Here is an 18,543-nt window from a genome sequence, read left to right as displayed (position 1 = left end):
CAGGCAAGGGAGGAAATCAGAAGCTTTATTTATACCAGGTTATAAACCCCAAAGCCAGGGGCCCAAATATTCTGACCAGAAGATTTTCATTGACACACAAAACCAAGTCTCCTTTATTTAAGATAAAGCCACCTGACCCTTGGGGCTGTAATTCAGGGGAAAAAAGCCCCACTGACGCTGCCCTTAAATTAGGTCCTTTATGCACTGGTGTCAGGAACTTAGGACCCCCTGTTACACCTGCCCCCAATCCACCCAGTGCACCATTCATTCCCTGAGCTCCAAGTTCTCCAGCATTTGACCACCCAATTATCTTAGCTTTGACACTCTTATATACATCACTCAAGACATTCAAAATACTCCCCCAGGGGCGCCTGGGTGGCACAGCAGTTGGGCGTCTGCCTTCGGCTCAGGGTGTGATCCTGGCGTTCCGGGATCGAGCCCCATATCAGGCTCCTCCGCCATGAGCCTGCTTCTTCCTCTCCCACTCCCCCTGCTTGTGTTCCCTCTCTCGCTGGTGGTCTCTATCTCTGTCAAATAAATAAATAAAATCTTTAAAAAAAAAAATACTCCCCCAGAGGCCTGGATTGTAATCATTTGCCTTTCTTAAACAGTTGGCTAGCGGGGAATATCTCATCTATTTTTAACAGCTTCCACTTTGATGTCTTTAACACCAGATGTGACAGAGCCTGAGACCAATAAAGCACTGTTTGCAATAATCTAATTTCTATTATAAGAACATAACTCCATCTGAGTCCAAAAGCTACAAGGAGAACTAAGTAAGGGTTGTAGAGTAACAGCTATAAAGGGAGTTATATTTGAAGCTACTATTCTCAGACATGGAGAAGAACCCACGGTTTATTATTTTTTAATGACCCATCCCACTGCAGAACTTCTAGAATGCTTGGTATAATCTTGCCCATCTGAAAAAGATGAACATAAGACAAGTACCACTAGCTTCCAAGTTTTCAGTGTCCTTTGTAATTCAGGAGGTGCTTTAGCTGGGAAGCAATTTTTCTTTTCTCTTTTTTTCTTTTTTTTTTTTTTTTGTTTACCCCAGAAACAGCTTAAATGCATCCCCATGAGTATATTTTTAAACAAAATCCAGACTTAGGGATAATCAATTGCATCCTGCTACCTAAGCCTTCAACTTCTCCATCACTCACCTGTTCCCTATCACCACCGACCTTTTAAATTACCTAGCTATCCTATAAGCTAGTGGCTCTCAATGACACCCCAGGGACCCCTGGGGGCTCCCAACACCCTTTCAGAGGATCTTCAAAGTCCTATTTTCACAATAACACCAATGCACTGTCTACCTTTTCACTCCATCTCTCAACACGACAATGGAGTTTTCCAGAGGCTGCAGGACATGTGATGTCTCAAGAGACTGAAGGCAGAAAGAAACAGGGAATATGACATATGTGACTCCAGCTATCTTCCATTAAGCCAAATCGCCAGCAATTTGCAATGATGTAAAACAATGCCACTCTCTAAATTTTTTTTTTTTAAATATAGCTATTGTTCATTTTTTAAAATGTTACTGGGGCACATGAGTGGCTCAGTAGGTTCTTGGTTTCAGCTCAGGTTACAATCTCCGGGTCTTGAGTTCAAGCCCCACATTGGGCTCCAGGCTGGGTGTGGGGACTGCTTAAGATTCTCCCTCTCCCTCTGCCCATCCCCTCTCCTTTAAAAAAAAATGTTACTGCATTAATGTGTGATTGGCTTATTTTTTGTGTTGTCTCAGTGTTCATTTTCTTGGTGTTAAATTCTAATGAGATAAATACAGATTGGTATAACTTACATCAACTGAAGTTCTTTGGGGTCCTCAATAATTTCTAAGCATGTCAAGAGTTCCTGAGACCCAAAAGTTTGAAAAAATGCTACTATATATTTTTGGTTATAAGTTTTGGTTTGGCACTGGCTGTGTGCTTAAGACTCATACTGCATTAATAGGAAAAATTGGACAGAACACAATTAAAATACAAAATATACAACATGCAGGACTTCAAAAAGGACCTCCTGATTTGAAACTGCCTTTTTATTCACACTCATTGAATACCTACTATGTGCTATCCCTAGTCCAGGTGTACAGGATATAAGTAAAAAGAAGACAGTCAAGCTCCCAGTTCTCATGATGCCTATATTCTCGTGAGGGAGAGAGTTTGTTTACAGGCAAGACAAATCAGGTAGTGTTAAGTACTAGTCAGAGAATTAAAACTGGATGATATGACCATGTGACAACTCACTTTTGGCTGGTCAGAGAGTGCAAGTTGAGACATTTAAGCTAAGACCTAAAAGTCAAGACAGAGGCAGTCATGCAAAAAAATCAGGCGGAAGAGCATTTTAGGCAGAGCCAACAGCTAGTACAAAGGCCCTACGGCAGAAAAGAACTTGGCAAGTTCAAGAAACAGAAAGCCAGCCACAACGTCTGGAACATTAATGGGAAACGAAGAAAGTGTGGGGTAAGGTCAGAGAAGAGAGAAACCAGGGCCAGTGGGACTTCCCAAGCCAGCGTAAAAAGTCTGCCTTTTAGTCTAAGTGTGACAGGAAGTTTATAACCTTGACCAAGTTACTTACTCTTTCTGGAACTGTTTCCTCACCAGCAGAATGGGGATCATGAGAGCTTGCCTCATAAAGTTGTGTTGAGGATTAAATGTGTAAAAGAAAATAATGGGCTTACCTAGCACATAGGAAGTAAAACACTGGAAACACTTCAGTTTGCTGTGATTATTCTTATCGGCTAGTTTGCTGTATTTTCAACTCTCCTAAACTACTCTTACTAAACCTTCGAGGGTTTATGATCAGTTGAGGATTAACCCTATCAACCAGCAACCACATGATGAGTGGATATAGACAAGGGACACACTGTGAGATGCATTTATCTGAATGTATCAGTGCCAACTCCAGCACAATGTTCTCCCCACTATTCCCAGTAAGACCCAGGCCACCAAAATACAGCCAGGTGAAGAATGAATGACTGAATCCCACTTTCATAGCTCCCTCTGGGTCTACCCTTCAGTCAGTGAGTTTTGCCACTTGGCCTCAAAGCACAGTGCACTTGGAAAGTCATTCTTCTGCTAAAAAATGTAGCCAGTGGAAACCCATCAGTCTTCTCTGTTCTTTCTTGGCATATCCACATCACCTCCACCTCCTAAAAAACAGAGGGCTCTTGCCAAAGACTTAGTGCTGGTTTTATTGCTGCTTGCTTTAAAAATGATTGTTGAAAAAGAATAAAATCAAAAGGCTTCCTTTAAAGCTAGGCAGCAAGGAGAGGGCTCATGCACGAAGATTTAAAAGCGCCTGGAGATTCAGGACGCCATCAGCAGCTGGTCCCCCAAAAACATGGATGAGACCTGGGGGCCATAGCTGCCGCCAAAACAAAAAAAGCAACACTTTACTTTCAAGGCTAGCAGCCCCCAGAGAGCAAAGCCAGGCAAACCACAAGGCCTTTCAGAGGGAAAACAAGAGTGTGCACAGAAAAAGGAAGAGTTGCCGGCATTTGATCGATCTCCTGGCTGGAGGCCAAGGACGCTCCTTCTGGAGGAGCACAAGCCTCAAGATGCCCTCACCCAGGTACATATATGGTAATATGGCTGTAAACACAGGGAAGAGAAAATCGACCACATTTACAGTTGATTCTTCCAAGACAAGGAAAGAGGTTCTCTTTACAACCGTCTTCACTTCTATGACTAGGTACTCTCACAGTTAATTTTGGAACTTCCTATGAGCAAAGACACTTGACGATATCATCTTTATTGTGAAACGAGGATGAGCAACACAATATTTTTGAGTTGGCCACCCGGCTGGCGGCTTCCCCCTTCCCACCCCCATACACAATTACGTGCAGCCCCCTCCTGGCCTTCTTGTTCAATTAGTGGTTGATCAGACTGTCCTCAGAAACGCAGTGTGTCCCCATCAAGGGATAATTTATTCTACTGCAAAAAGCACTTCTCTCGGAGGACAGAAAATTGCATTCTGCTTTCGTTTTCAGACAGTCCCAAAGGAAGTCACCAACTCAGAAGTTTCAACTTTAAGCAGGGCCCTCTATGACCATCTCAGAAACAGCAGTTGTAAACCTGTAGTTCACAGCAATTCTCTAGTTTAAATGTTGCTCATTAGACACACAAGAGATACACACACACACACACACAAAGATAAACCTACTTGCCTTTTCACAAATATGCCCACTAAATAACCTATTCTCCAAACAGGTACACTATCTACATGATTATTTTAGAGAAAAGGTATCAATTCTGACATGTGCTCTCATGTTTCCTATTCTTCAAGGCCAACATAAGAGAAGCCAGTCAAAAGCTCAAAGCTGCCAGTCAGAAACTTTTATATTTGGTGGGTAGAGATCATCTAGCCAAAATTCCTCATTTTATAGGTGGAAAGAGCAAATAACAACAAAAAAACCTGAATGACTTCTTGTAGGCCACACAGCCACGAAGTGGCCAAAGCTAATAGACCACAGGGCTCCAAAAACCAACGCCAGTACTTGGGACATGAAGGGGAGGAGGAGTGGTATTTAGTCTATTAAAATGTTAAAGTCAGCCCCAGCCCAAAGAGACACCCCTCTGTTCACAACCTGAACCACAAAAAAAAAAAAAAAACCAGCAAATCAAATTAGGTTAAAATCCTCAGAGAGAGAGAGAGAAGTCTCACTCAGTCTGGGCAAATCACTCTAGGACAGGGTTTCTCAACCTCAGGGCTATTGACATCTGGAGGCAGATAATTCGTTGCTGCGGAGGACACATCCTGTGTATCGCAGCATGTTTAGCAACAACCCTGACCTCTACCTACTAGATGCCAGGAGCACCCGCTCTCCCTCGGCTGGGACCAAAAAGTCTCCAGACATTGCCAAAAGTCCCTGTGGGGCGAGATCCCCCCCGCCGCTTGAGAACCACTCCTCTAGAACAGAGGCTTTGTTTTGTTTTAATCTCTAAGGCTCTTTGCAAGCATTTATTATTCTACAACTTGGCAGCAATGACCCAAAGCAGGTATTTTTATACCTGTTCCTCAGAGGAGGAAACGGAAGCACAGATGTGACATGTTTTGCCCGCACCCAAGAGGCAGTCAACACTCAGTCACCCGGGGTCCCCATCCTGCGGTTCGGCAGGGCAATACCATTACAACCTGAGAGCAGCTTTGTTTCACTACCTGATTATTAACCTCTGCTCCCTTCTACTAACACTCAACAACTTCCCACACCTCATGCCCTCCAAAGAACTGATCCGAGCAACATCTCCCAAGCTATCAAAAGCAGCTGCTTGGGGCGCCTGGGTGGCACAGCAGTTAAGCGTCTGCCTTCAGCTCAGGGCGTGATCCCGGTGTTGTGGGATCGAGCCCCACATCAGGCTCTTCTGCTATGAGCCTGCTTCTTCCTCTCCCACTCCCCCTGCTTGTGTTCCCTCTCTCGCCGGCTGTCTCTATCTCTATCTCTGTTGAATAAATAAATAAAATCTTTAAAAAAAAAAAAAAAAGCAGCTGCTTGACACATGTCCACACTGCCCGCACTCCACAGCAAAAGGGGCTTTTCAAAACAAACTGCCAATGCAAGAAATATTTAATCAGGAGAGCTGTACAAAAAATTAGATTCTTCGGACGAGCAGCCTACATCCTTCAGAGGGAAACAACACATGGAGATAAGTAACTTCATTCGACAAATGGTTGGTGGACACTTGACTACTTGTCAGATCCATCTGTAGGTTAAAAATCAAAAAGGCCCATGAGGAAAATAGATAGGAAGTGCTGGGGAGTTTCAAATCACAAAGATTTTCAAATGATCAGGAAAGGCTTTCCAGAACAGGAAGCAAGCATTTGGGCTGGGAACAGAAGAATTTGGCAAGGTGGATACAGACGGAGTGGGGATGCGGACAGCGACGGCAGGGCAGACAGCCCATGGGCAAAGACACAGAAGCAGTCACGGTCACACGCGCAGACACACCAAGGCAAATCCACGAACATCCCTAAGTCTAGGTGTTGTATCAGCTTTTTCTATTCAGAAACATGCACACAGTAACGTTTTGAAACTGTTTCTGCAAAACAAAATCCCTTCCCGGACAAAGCTCCTCCTGAAATGCAAATAAACAACAAGGAGCTTGGAGGTTAGTGATGTTTTTTCTTATGTCCATCTTTTTCTGATGAGCAACATTCTATCAAGCAGTTCATGAGTTCTGCTAATCGGACAGGTCACAAAACATGATAAAGCCTAACTCGCTCAAAGTGTCTGATGACATCGTGTTCAAACACAGCCTTGTCCGTATCTGTGACTTCCCAACTTTAAGTAGGTTTACATATATCATTTGGTTTCTACCTCTATCACTCTATCATTTGGTTTCTACCTCTATCAGAAACTACCAGTAAAAGAATCCCCAGATGAAAGCATGGACGTTCCCATTCTTGTTAAAAAAGAGTCCTGCCAGGCCTACACGCTCACCTTCAGTGGGTGACTTCCCCTATCTTTCCACTTCACTGAAAATGTAAAGCCTGCTAGGGGCAAGTACAAAGGTCAGTGTTGACAGGTGAGAGCCAGCCAGGAAAAAATAACTGTAAAAATAAGACAAGTACTGAAAAAGCACCGGGGGTTCAGTATAGAGGTTCTCATACTTTCGAGTGTGCATGAATCCCATGGGGATTGTGCTAAAATGCTGGTTCTGATTCAGTGGGTCGGGGTGGGGCCTCAGAGTCTGTATTTCTAACAAGCTCACTGTGAAGCCCATGCTGCTAGTCTGATGACCACAATAGAGGAATAAAGACGTAGAACAACGTTTCTCAAACTCTGGACTGCAACCCACAGCAAGAAATACAGTAAACTTACAACCCAGTTCACTGTGTGTGAGAGAGAGACAGAGAATGGGGCTGGGAGAGTTTGTGGCAATGTACACAGTTTCTTGCAAGTATCCATACGATGCACTTTGATGTTTGCTATACCAAGCTACTTCATTAAGAAACTGCTGATGGAGGCCCACTAAACTGATTTCAGGACCTCATAATGGGTTGCCATACAGCATGAAAAACATGGATGCAGAATCAGAGTAACATTCCTGCTCATCTGGGGAGTACTACTGTATCTTAGCACCAGTATACTAAGGCTGTAACTGATACCGAAGTGAAAAGTTTTGAGTACTTTCAGAATCCTCTTTTAAAAGGCAAAGATGTGTTGACTACGTTTTGAAAATACTTTCACTAAAAGCATTCAGGTTTTAAGTTTTCTTCACTTTCGGGGTGCCTGGGTGGCTCAGTCATTAAGCATCTGCTTCGGCTCAGGTCATAATCCCAGGATCCTGGGATTGAGCCCCTGCTCAGCGGGGAGCCTGTTTGTTTCTCGCTCTCCCGCTCCCCGTGCTTGTGTTCCCTCTCTAGCTGTCACTCTCTGTCAAATAAATAAATACAATCTTTAAAAAAAAAATTTCTTCATTTTGATTTGTTTTCTGACCTGTATGAAGAGAATAAGAATACCTACCTGGCCCTGAGGAGAGGTTTCTAAACACCATTTCCCACTCAAAAGAACCATGGCTCCTTGGAGAAAAGGCTGATTCCCGGTTTGGGACAAGAAGTATAGAAGATGAGCCTGGAACATTTGCTCATATCAACATCAAGAAAGCTATCAAAGACTACTAGGGTTGTGTTTTTTGAACCAATTTGAATAGCCTTTCTCTTGCTGAGCAAAAATGGGCACGTTGATCATTAAAAAGGACAGCTACACAAAGAGAAATATAAAATAAGTTTAAATCTGCCAGTTCATAAAGATACTAACAAAAAAACAAACCAGTTGGTCATCTTAGTACAAGAGTTTGTCACAGTAGCTTGGCTGTTACTGTGAAATGGATAATTCCTTGTTGTGGAAGGGCTATGCAATGCATTGCAGCCTATTTATCAGCTTCCCCAGCCTGCCTCCACTGGATGCCCATAGCACCCTCTCCCTAGTTGTGACCACCAAAAACGTCCCCAGATAGTGCCCAGCGACACCACATTCAGAACCACTGCCATATATCATGGCAGGGAATCAACTTGTTATTTCTGAACACTGGTAAAATACAGAAAGAAATTTAAGTACATATCCTGTCTTTCTTACATGAACTACATACAGGGAACAAAAAACTTAGTGGAGGGAAATTTTTTTTTATAAAATAGCTCAGCTAATGAATGAAGAAAGAAAAACAGGAGTTCTGCAAGTCCAAATGAACTAATGGATTAGGGAAATGAGCATCAATGGCTGCTAATATCACAAGAAGACATACTCACACATATCACACATCCCCTGAAAAAAGTTCAAAAAAATACAAGTGCACCCCCTCCAAAAAACCCTGATTCTGATCAAACCTCTATATTTAACAACCAGACATGATATATACAGGGAACAGAGGAACATGTTCAACTATACCACACAGATGCAGTGAGCAAAATCTCAACTATGGGCAAATAGATCACCCAGTTTCTTCAGTAACAACCATAAAATGCATGGGGGAAAAAAGAGGTGTAGAGGAAAAATACAGATTAAAAGACACATCAACCGTTTGTAATGTATTGACCTTATCTGGATCCTAATTCAAACTGTTAGATATGCATATATATTATTATTGTATGAGTCTAGATGTATATATATCATATGTACGTGTGTGTACATATGTACTTATACATGTTGGAAGGAAGTGAGAACATAGACTCAATTAAAAAATTTGTCTTTCTTTCCTTGAGATGGATAAGAATATTATGATTTTTTTAATCCCAATACTAGAGATACATACTAAAGGACAGATGAACTGGTATGCCTGGTGTTTGTTTCCAACTCTCACCCAAGAGGAGAGGAGAGAGCGTATCAGAATACAGGTGAACACAGAAGAGTCATGGATCGATAACCATGCAGGGCGGGTGATGAGTAAAGAAGGGTTTATTAAACTAAGATCTCACTATTATACCTATTTCAAATTTTCTACAGTGAAGTTTTCCTTTTATGGGCAAACAAACAGAAAAGAATACCTGGCCCTACTTACCTCACAGAATTAGGTTACCCTGAAGAAGAAATAAATTCTGTACAGAAATAAATGATCACTAGGCTTTATCCCTGTAATAAGACAGCTAACTTTTGAAGAGTGCTTTACCTTCCATTCAGTTTTCTTTAAAAAAAACAGTAATACACTGAATGAGAAAACTTGGATTCTATAACAGTGATGAAACCTGAATAATTTTTTTTTACCCTAGTGATTCCATACATGTCACCACTCAAATGCAATCTCATCAAAGGTACAGACACCTTCAGAAAAAAGAAGACAGAGATGTCTATTAACAAGAACAGAGGCTCAGGATCGAGTGCAAAGAGCAAGGTACCAAACTTGAAGTACTGTATGAGTCCTTTTTTATGAAATTTAAACAGACACATAATTTTTACATATGTATACACGGGAGGGGTCTGAAACCCTCACCTTGGATGGTGGGACTGGGGGTGACTGGTTTGGTTTTGTTGCTTATCTTTATTTCCTATTGTTTTACTTTAATTGAATATGCTTATCTTATGCAATTAACAACATGTCCATCATAAATGTGTACACACAAAGGGGTCCACTTCACTTATAGGAGAGAATCACTTATGTGGAACTTCGTATCCTCCAAGGATGATGCTAGACAGCAGAGCGTGAGTTCTCCTTGTGTAAATCTGTAGAATGAGACCTGACAGACGCGGGTGGTAGCAAAGTACACAAAGTTTGTGTTGAAGAAAAACCACCTGGAATATCATTACGTTCTTAAAATTCATTATCCAAACCAAATGCAGGTTCACCTGTTCATCAAAGAATAGTCCCTTCCTACTAAAGAGGACTACAATCCCAGGTAAACCATGTGATTCACAGACAGTCCAGAAATCTGGGTTGGGCCCCTAATCAAGTTCCAATCTGGTAGGTGATCTTGCCAGCCTCACCAGTCTCTTCAGAAAGGACAATGTAGCTCAAGGCTAAGAGTTCTGAAAAAGTTAAGAAATCCTCAGGGAAATACATTATGGCTGACCTGCAAAAACCGGGCTCCTGCGCGATCTGACCCTGACTGCCTCTCCCACCTGAACGCCTAGCACTCTCCCTCAGCTGCAACCAACCTGGCCTCCTGGCCTTTCCCTAACCTGTTGAACCTGCTCTGGTCTCAGCGCCTTGACGCTTTCTGCTTTAGCCCTTTGGAATGTTCTTCTCTGCCAGATACTTATAAGGCTAACCTCTCACTTCCCTCAGCTCTCTGCTCAGATGCACCCTATTAGATAGCCCTTCCCTGATTCCAGATCCCCTCCTGAATACTCCTTTATTCTCTTTACGCTGTTTTGTCGTTGTCATTTCTTTAATGTGGTAAAATACATGAACACAAGATAAAATTTGCCATTTTAATCATTTTTAAGTGTAAAATTCATTGGCACTAAGTTCATTCACATAGTTGAGCCACCAACACTACCATCCCTTTTCCAGAATTCTTTCATCTTCCCCAGATGAAACTCTGTACCCGTTAAACAAACTCCGCATTGCCCCAGCCCCTGGCAAGCACCATTCTACTTTTCCTCTTTATGTACGGCTTATTTCGCTTAGCATAATGTTTTCAGCCTTCACCCATCTTGTAACGTGTATAACAATTTCATTCCTTTTTAAGGCTGACTAATATTCCATTATATGAATGTACCACTTTTTGGTTATCCATTCATCTGTCAGTGGACACATGGGTTGTTTCCACCTTTTGGCTACTGTAAATAATGCTACTATGAACACGAATGTACAAATATCAGTTGAGTCCCTGCTTTCAATTCTTTTGGTTATATACCCAGAAGTGGAATTACTGGATCATTTGGTAATTCTGTTTCGTTTTTTGAGGAACCGCCATACTGTCTTCTGCAGTGACCGCACCATTTTACATTTCTACAGGACATGAGAGTTCCACTTTCTCCAGATCCTCACCAACATTTGTTATTTCCTGTTCCCCTTTACTTGGCTTTCTTTTTCTCTGTAGCACTAGCTACCTTTTATACAATAGTATATCCTCATTTATAATGCCGGCTTCCCCCTACTAGGATTGAAGCCTCTTGGGAACAGGACTTTCATAGTTGTATGCCCAGCACTCAGAACATATCCCAGCACATAGTAGGTGCTCAAGAAATTGTTGAATGAAGGAATAAACACTTGGATAGTAACAACGTTAGCAGGTATTAGACAATCATAAAGAGATTTATCACACCAAATGCCTTAAACTGTGTCCAGCTGAGGGAAGACCCTAGCCATGGTTCAATAGGAGGAACAGCTCCACAGGTGATGCTTTTAGTCACATTTTCAGCTCATGCTCATTAGCAATAAACTCAAACCAGAGACACTACAAAAATTGGTCAGAATCATAAAAATTATGTCATTCATGTTACTGACTTCAAGCCTTAACTGATTTCATCCAAAGAGCAGTGCAAAAGCTTAAAACAGCAAAAGTAAATTAAAAAATTGCATGCATTTCCAGTTAATAAAGAGCCTGCAAATGCAATGTGTTTTATTTTAAAAGATCAAACCAACAGTAACCAAGATGGGACACTGGCCTTGTGTAGACTCCTTAATTAGATGTATCCAAGGACAGCTTGACCTAGAAACCTAACCTCAGCCCTATTTTTATTTTTGTTGTTGTTGTTTTTGTTTTCTGTTGTTCATATTTGGTGTTTGTTGTTTCATTTTGGTTTAACAGCTGCTTTCCAAGAAATCAGAATTTCCACGAGATCATTATAAATGAGCTAAAAAGCTATGCAACTTTTTTTGTCTAGACATCACCTAGTTGTATACCATTGGATCAGAAGTTTCATTTCTATCTCTGATACCCTGGTCTTCCCTACTTGAAAATATTTTGAGGGCAAAGGCAAGAGATTTATCTTGTTGGGTTCATCTTTCCTTTCTTCTAAGCAACCATTCCATCTCTCATTCCTAAAGAAAAGATGGCAGATTCCCTCCAAAAGGCAACCACTTTGTTTAAAAATGGATAATACTATTGTCAACCCCCAACAATTTCATGGGTCTCAAAGTGGAGGCCAGGAGTAACTCATTTAGAGCATGAAGAACTTTCCCTGCCTGGTAAGAAGGAAATCTTGATAGTATATTCTGTTCTGATTTGAATTAAAGAACAGACTGTACTTACAACACACATACACATGCATGCATGCACACACAAGGAAAAAAAGAAATGAAAAAGTGTCCTGCACAACCGGCCACAAACCAAACTGAAGAGTATATGAAAAGATACTGATACTTCACAGTTTAGACTCACTGCAATTTAACCTATCAAATTATTCAGACTGAGAAATATCTGATTCTTTTAACCTGCTCAGTTGCCTTGATGTAGATGAGCAAGATGGATTTCAGTTATGAGATGAACCTAATGCTGAACTTAGACAATGTTCCTCGTGGTGTGGTTTGGTTTCGTTTATTCTCCTCATTCAGGCTTTCAGCATACAGCTTTCTAAAACAAAGTCAGTATAACCTCTAATACCTCCTCAAATAGCTACACTCTTGCCCCACACCTACAGCTACATCGTTTCCTTCTTAAATCAAGGTAAATATTATTCATTCATCACTGGTGGGACATGCGCAAGAGTTATTTCATTAACATAAGTTAAGTTTACCATTTTTCCTAGCTTCTCCCTTCACCTCTTCCCCCCAGCTTAAATGCATTTGTGGAACACAATACCGTCCCACAACCTGGAGTTATACCTTGTTTCCACTGTGCACAGCTACTGGGCAAGCGTTCTTACTCTCTACACCTCAGCTTCTTCACCTGTACCTGACTCACTGAGTTTCTGTGATATATGGCTCTGGACCTGTACTTAATGTGTCACTATTATTTTTAGCAACAAGTTGGAGACAAGTCTATGGATCAGTTTCTCTTGTTCCGTAGTTACTCAAAAGAGGGGGAACTTAACCTTTTCCTTGGCCTTTTGAGTGCCCAAATGGCCATGAAAGTCAATAGGACTCCAAGAACGAACTACACCCCACACATCAAAATGCTTCCCACCCCACCAGCACTCCTAAGGATCTTATCAACAGGAAACAAAACCACTATACTACTATAATGAAGTGTCTGCCTTTTATTTTCTAATTTAAAAAGCCCAAAGATTGTAGCCCAGGGAACAGCTAAATATTTAGAAAGTTAAAGAAAGTTAAAGAAATTACTAAGACCTGGTCCTCCCTCCACCTGTGACCCTGCTGCCTACACTGTTCCTGGCCATTTCGGAAGAAAAAAATTGTGATGGCCAAATCCGCAGCAGTGGGAATGTAGATGCAGCTGTTAAAACCTCCCTTTCTTAAAGCGCAGTCTGACCATTTGGGGGGGAGGGGGAGACGGGTGGAAAGGAGCTGCTTATCTTTACAGATAAATGCTGCCCTCAACTCATATCCCTCAAAAAGCACCTAAACAAGAGGGACTCATAAGATTCCTTGACATTCAGGCGGCTTCAAGTCAAGGACTGGATGCTACTCTCTCATGCTTCAAGAACTAACTTCCCTTTTTAAAGTACTAATTCTTTCAAATTGCCAGCAACCACTTTCATTTCTTGCAATCCAACCTACTCTGATTGAACACATGTTACAGCAAGAAAAAAGTGACTATTTTTGAAAGACAGAGGCAGTTAATTTTTGCTTACATATCTTGGCAGATGAAATGTACTGCATCCTTCAGAATTTAAATCATCAGCACACTGCCAGGCACCAATGGGCATTCCTTTTATTGCTCCATTTAATGGCTTTTTCCCCTCCTCTCATAAACCTTCAGGCTGCTTTAAGGCTGAGCTTTGGCCAAAAGTGCTAGGCAGGACTGCCCCCTGGATCTCAAATGCTCCCTAAAGCTCGCACAGAAGGCAGTGACAAATTTTGGACGCTAAGCCATGGAGTTTGCTTTTCTGTTCTACTCCTAATCTCCATGGCTCTTTAGAGGGGACATAAAATACACTTAAAACAAAAACTCATTATTGACTACAGCTCTCAGGCTTCACACTCACCTGACCGAGGTCAGGCACTCTGTTGCCAAAACCCGCCAGCTGGGCGAATCCTGCTCCTCTGTAGTCAGCTCCTAAGTATTTAGAAAGAAAAGAAAACTGAGTATAAGACCACGAATACGGGCCCCTAACAGAAAAGCTTCAAATTGCAAACTTCCACCTTCTTTACCTCCTTCCTGGAGAGACCCCCTCCCCTCCCCAACCAAGACAGGAAGGCTGGAGGATCAGTTACACAAAGATTACAGGTAACTTTGCTTACTTATTTCCAGTATGTAACTGACAAGTGAGACCAGGCACGCAAAAACTTGGAACGTGCCGGGGGAGCTGGAACTAAGGGAAGTGTTTGGAAGATCCCAAAGCACTTGTTTCCCGGAGCCTAGGCCAAGTATCCGAAGCCCGCATCCTCATTGGGCGTGAGGTTCGTCCACACTTCATCCCTCACCGCTCCCCGGGTTTTCTTCCGTTTTTTAAAACCCTCCCCACTGCCCCCCCCACATGCATTTTTCTCTCAACCAGGCAGCTCGAGGGAGGGCTACTTTTAAAAGATTGTTTCCTTGAGCGGACTTACATATGACACCTCCACATCCCCCCCCCAAAAAAAAAACCATTTCCTGCAGCTGCTGCAACAGTTTCCAACTTGGGGGAATGTCATTCCAGTCCAGAATGGGTAGCCCTCAAGGCCAGTCACTGGAATCGATAATTTTTTTTAGCCTCAAATGAACACCCCAAAATGCCCTCAGTAAAAGAACCCCCAAACGTATGCAAGTGCATGCAAATCCACCAAGAACTCCCAGAGAGCGGGGCAAAAACTTCGGCGCCCGGGGAGGACAGTACCAACTCCCCGCGCCCTCTGCCCGGCCCCAGCCGCTACCTTGGTGCCCGGGAGCCACGCCGGTTTGGGGGAGCAGGGCGAGGAGAGGGGTTAGCAGCCGCTGGGTAATCCCATGTCCGCGAAGAGGGAGCTCATTCCGTTAGGATGGAAACGGAACACCCACACCTCCTCTCTGCGTGCGCTTTCTCTCTCTCCACCCTCTGCCTCCTCCTCCTCCACCACCACCTCCTCCTCTCCTCCCACCCCAGCGAGCTTGAGGAAACGCTTCAGCAGCAGATCCACATGGTTACTGCACTTTGAAGCGGCTCCTGGCGGCTTATATAGGCCGGGAAGCTCCCTGGGCAATGTAGTCCAAGTCCGAGGTCGCGACGGCGCCTGGGGCTACGGGGAAGGACTACGAGTCCCAGAATCCCCTGGGCTCCGGGCTGGGCTCTAAATAGAAGCGCGCGGGGACGGGGAGGGGCGTTCTGCGGGGTGTCCGGGCTTCGAATCCGGCTTCTCGCAGAGAGGTGGCAGGGCTTGGAGCCGGCGACCCAAAGTCACCCCTGGGGGGCGCCCCCAACCCTTGGGGACGCTCCTCCTCCATCTGCCCCCCTTCCCTTGAATCCAGGTATCTCTGGGAGAGGGGGGCGGGGAGCAGCTCGGATTTCTGCTTTGGGAAGTTTTTACAAGCTGTTACCCACGCTCCCCCCGCTGCGTCTTGAGTCCCTGAGCCAAGAATTTCAGAAATCCAGGGCACAAAAACGCCAGTGTTTGCGGTCAAGGATTAAGAGCGCGAGGTTGTCTTTATTTAATCTGCTCCACCCTGCTCGGGTTTGCACAGAAAACTAACTCGGAGCGGCGGTCCACGCAGGCGGGGACACAGGCAAGTCGCTTGAGAGACCCCGAGCTGCGCGTGTCCTTCCTCGCCCCGCAGGAGGTAGAGAAACGCAAGCCTCTCCGGTGCACAAATAAAGGAGCCGTGTTGTGACGTGCCGGCGCTGAGATTGGGAGGCACGAAATAAATACAAACCGCGACCTCGGTCCTGACCCCGCTTCAAACAGCCCCTCTGCTCCCCGGAGCTGTAAATGCTTAAGTAAATAAACCGCAAGCCAGAAAAATTAGGGCTTCGGAGAGAGCCGCTCACACAATGATGCACGTCCAGGCGGGGCGCCCTCCAGCAGCCGGGACAGCAGCGTCAGGGACGAGAGGGGGTGCTGCCCGCTGTCGAAAAGTGCCTGGTCTCTTTGGCTACAAGCTGTTTGGTCTTTGGAAGAGCGGCAAGGGCTAAGCTAGGAAGCAAAGTCGGTAGGCTGCCCTCCCTTCCTCAGATGATAAGACATTCATTCCGTAAACGTTTCCTGAGTGTCTACTGGGTGCCAGGCACTGTGCCAGGCGTTTGGGTATAGTGGTGAGCCAATGGTGAGCCAAAACACATCACAGCATCCCAGGCAGGCACTGCCTGCTGCGCCACATAGTAGCTATAACAATAATAGTAACGGTAATAATTTGAGAAACTGATTTTATTGAACCCAGACCGCGTGCACTTTTCATGCATCATACTATTGAGTTTTAACAACCCTGGGCATATTTATTATCTCCATTTGGTAGATGAAGGCTTAAGGGCTCAGACAAATCAGGTAATTTCCCAAGATGACACCGTGAATTAAGTAGTGCAGCCTGGATTCCAATTCCAGCCTCTAAGTGTACTAAGTCCTTGTCTTTGGGGAAATCCATCACCACTGCCTTAAATGGCCTCCTTCCCCATTTTAGGAGCAGCCTCTGAGCCTTTGGGCAAGTCATGTTCGCCTCTTTGCTCCAGTTTTGCCATCTTGGAGAAAGGCATTAGAATTTGCCTACTTTGTATCAGGATTGCTTGATAGGGTCAACCATCTTATGAAACTTCAAGAACAAATTAAGGGAGTATCACAGATAATTATTATGGATATAATAATGCCAAAATTAATAATAATTATTAGTACATGACATGTGCCAGGCATTATTCTAAGCCCTTTATTTACATTTTTTCATTAAATCCTATTAACATTTTTTTATTTATGGGGAAACTGAGGCACAGAGAATTTAAGTACCATCCCCAAATTCACAGAGGTGATGGGCTGACTCCTGAAACCTGGACATTAACTACTATCTTCCGCAGTTTCCCCAATGAAAACATATGCATTGTATTTATTCGCTCATATAAACATTTAATACCAGTCCAGGAATGGGCAGTGCTCTGAAGTAGACTAAGTGTGTTCATTATATTCACTCTTGCCCCTCCTCTCTATCAGCAGTAGCCCCTTGTTGCTGGGCACTAAAGCTTCATGCTTAATGCTTCAAGCTAGCACTCCCCATCATCAAGAAATACCCCCATCTGTGACAACAAAAAGGTCTACACTGGGACGTCTGCCTTTGGCTCAGGTCATGTTCCCGGGGTCCTGGGATCCTGTTGGTCCCGCACTGGGCTCCTTGCTCAGCGGGAGCCTGCTTCTCCCTCTGCCTGCTCTTCCTGCCACTGCCCCCTGCTTATGCTCTCTCCCTCTCTCAAATAAATAAATAAATAAATAAATCTTTTTAAAATTTTTTTTCATTTAAAAAAAATGTCCACACCTTTCCCATCTGTCTATCCCTTTTCTTCTTTTCCCCCATGAAAACAATTTGTTCTGTTTCTAAAGGGTTTTTGGCTATACTTTCTCAAACAAATTCAACAAATCAGTCATTACTATTATAACTAGTAAATACTAAAGAGTAATTATGTCACGTGCAGAAACAATGGAATTTTAATGTAGGTTTTCTGGAGAAAACTTGGTCTTGTTTAAAGAGCTAGAATTCAATGATTTTTCATGCTCACCATACAACGGACACTTGACCCTCAACTGCTTTATCCAGTCTTCCCTCCCAGACCACAAGTTTCACTGAAGGCAGGGGTCATATTTTATTCATGCTTTAATTGCTTCCTCCCCTACCCAGCAGGCCTTAGCTCTCCGCACATTTTAGTAGATATGTACCTCCCTGAAAGGTTTGTAAACAAAAGCATTGTAATAGAATGGATGTCAGGCATACTAGAAACTATTCGACAGTTTGCAACTGTCATTAGGTTCAGGAAGCTACTGGGTCACTAGAAAGTAGTTTTGCTAAATTTGCTATGATGCTAAGAGGCTCTCTACAATGCTGTGTGATTGATGATTGATCATGAAGTCTATCATAATAAAGGCCACTGCTCGATTCATTCTCTATTATGAACAGAAAGAAGGGCGCTTCTTTGGCTTAACTGTATTTTTTTCCTGGAAATTTTTTCCAGAACTGTGCTGCCAAATACAATAGTCACTAGCCATTTAGGCATTTAAGATGTGGCTAGTTCTAACAGAAATGTGAAGTAAGTATAAAATACATGCCAAAATTCAAGAACTTAGTACTAAAAAAATTAAAATATCTCAATTTTTATATTGATCATATAACATAAATGTTAACATTTTGGTTGTAATGTGTTAAATAAAATATATAATTAAAGTTAATTTTGCCTGCCTGCTTTTTACTTTTTTAATGTACTATTATGATATCAAAAATTCTATATTATATGCTATTGGACAGTGCTGGTCCAGAAAACCTAGAATCTAATTCTCAAGATCCAATTCAAGATGACGACCAGCCCTAAAAATTGCCATTTATGACTTTGCCCTTGAAATGCACATGCAGGGAAGTAGAAGGGCTTTGCAGAGTCAGGACAGTATCATAGACTGAGCAGAA

General features: G+C 43.1%; 1 protein-coding gene across 8 annotated transcripts in view; it reads right to left on the bottom strand.

The window, feature by feature from the left end:
• Positions 1-15,115, bottom strand: part of ITPR1 (inositol 1,4,5-trisphosphate receptor type 1) — a 328,561-nt gene extending 313,446 nt beyond the window's left edge. For all 8 annotated transcript variants that reach the window (XR_004624746.1, XM_019800455.2, XM_034658671.1 and 5 more), the window contains exons 1-2: positions 14,856-15,115; positions 13,988-14,058 (exon numbers count right to left, since the gene is read on the bottom strand). The gene's annotated coding sequence lies outside the window, so the exon portion shown is untranslated. The remainder of the gene's footprint in view (positions 1-13,987; positions 14,059-14,855) is intronic.
• Between the last annotated feature and the right edge of the window lie 3,428 nt (positions 15,116-18,543).

Source organism: Ailuropoda melanoleuca, chromosome 4 (assembly GCF_002007445.2).
Source record: "Ailuropoda melanoleuca isolate Jingjing chromosome 4, ASM200744v2, whole genome shotgun sequence".
Lineage (NCBI taxonomy): Eukaryota > Metazoa > Chordata > Mammalia > Carnivora > Ursidae > Ailuropoda > Ailuropoda melanoleuca.
This window is presented reverse-complemented; position numbering and strand designations above follow the sequence as displayed.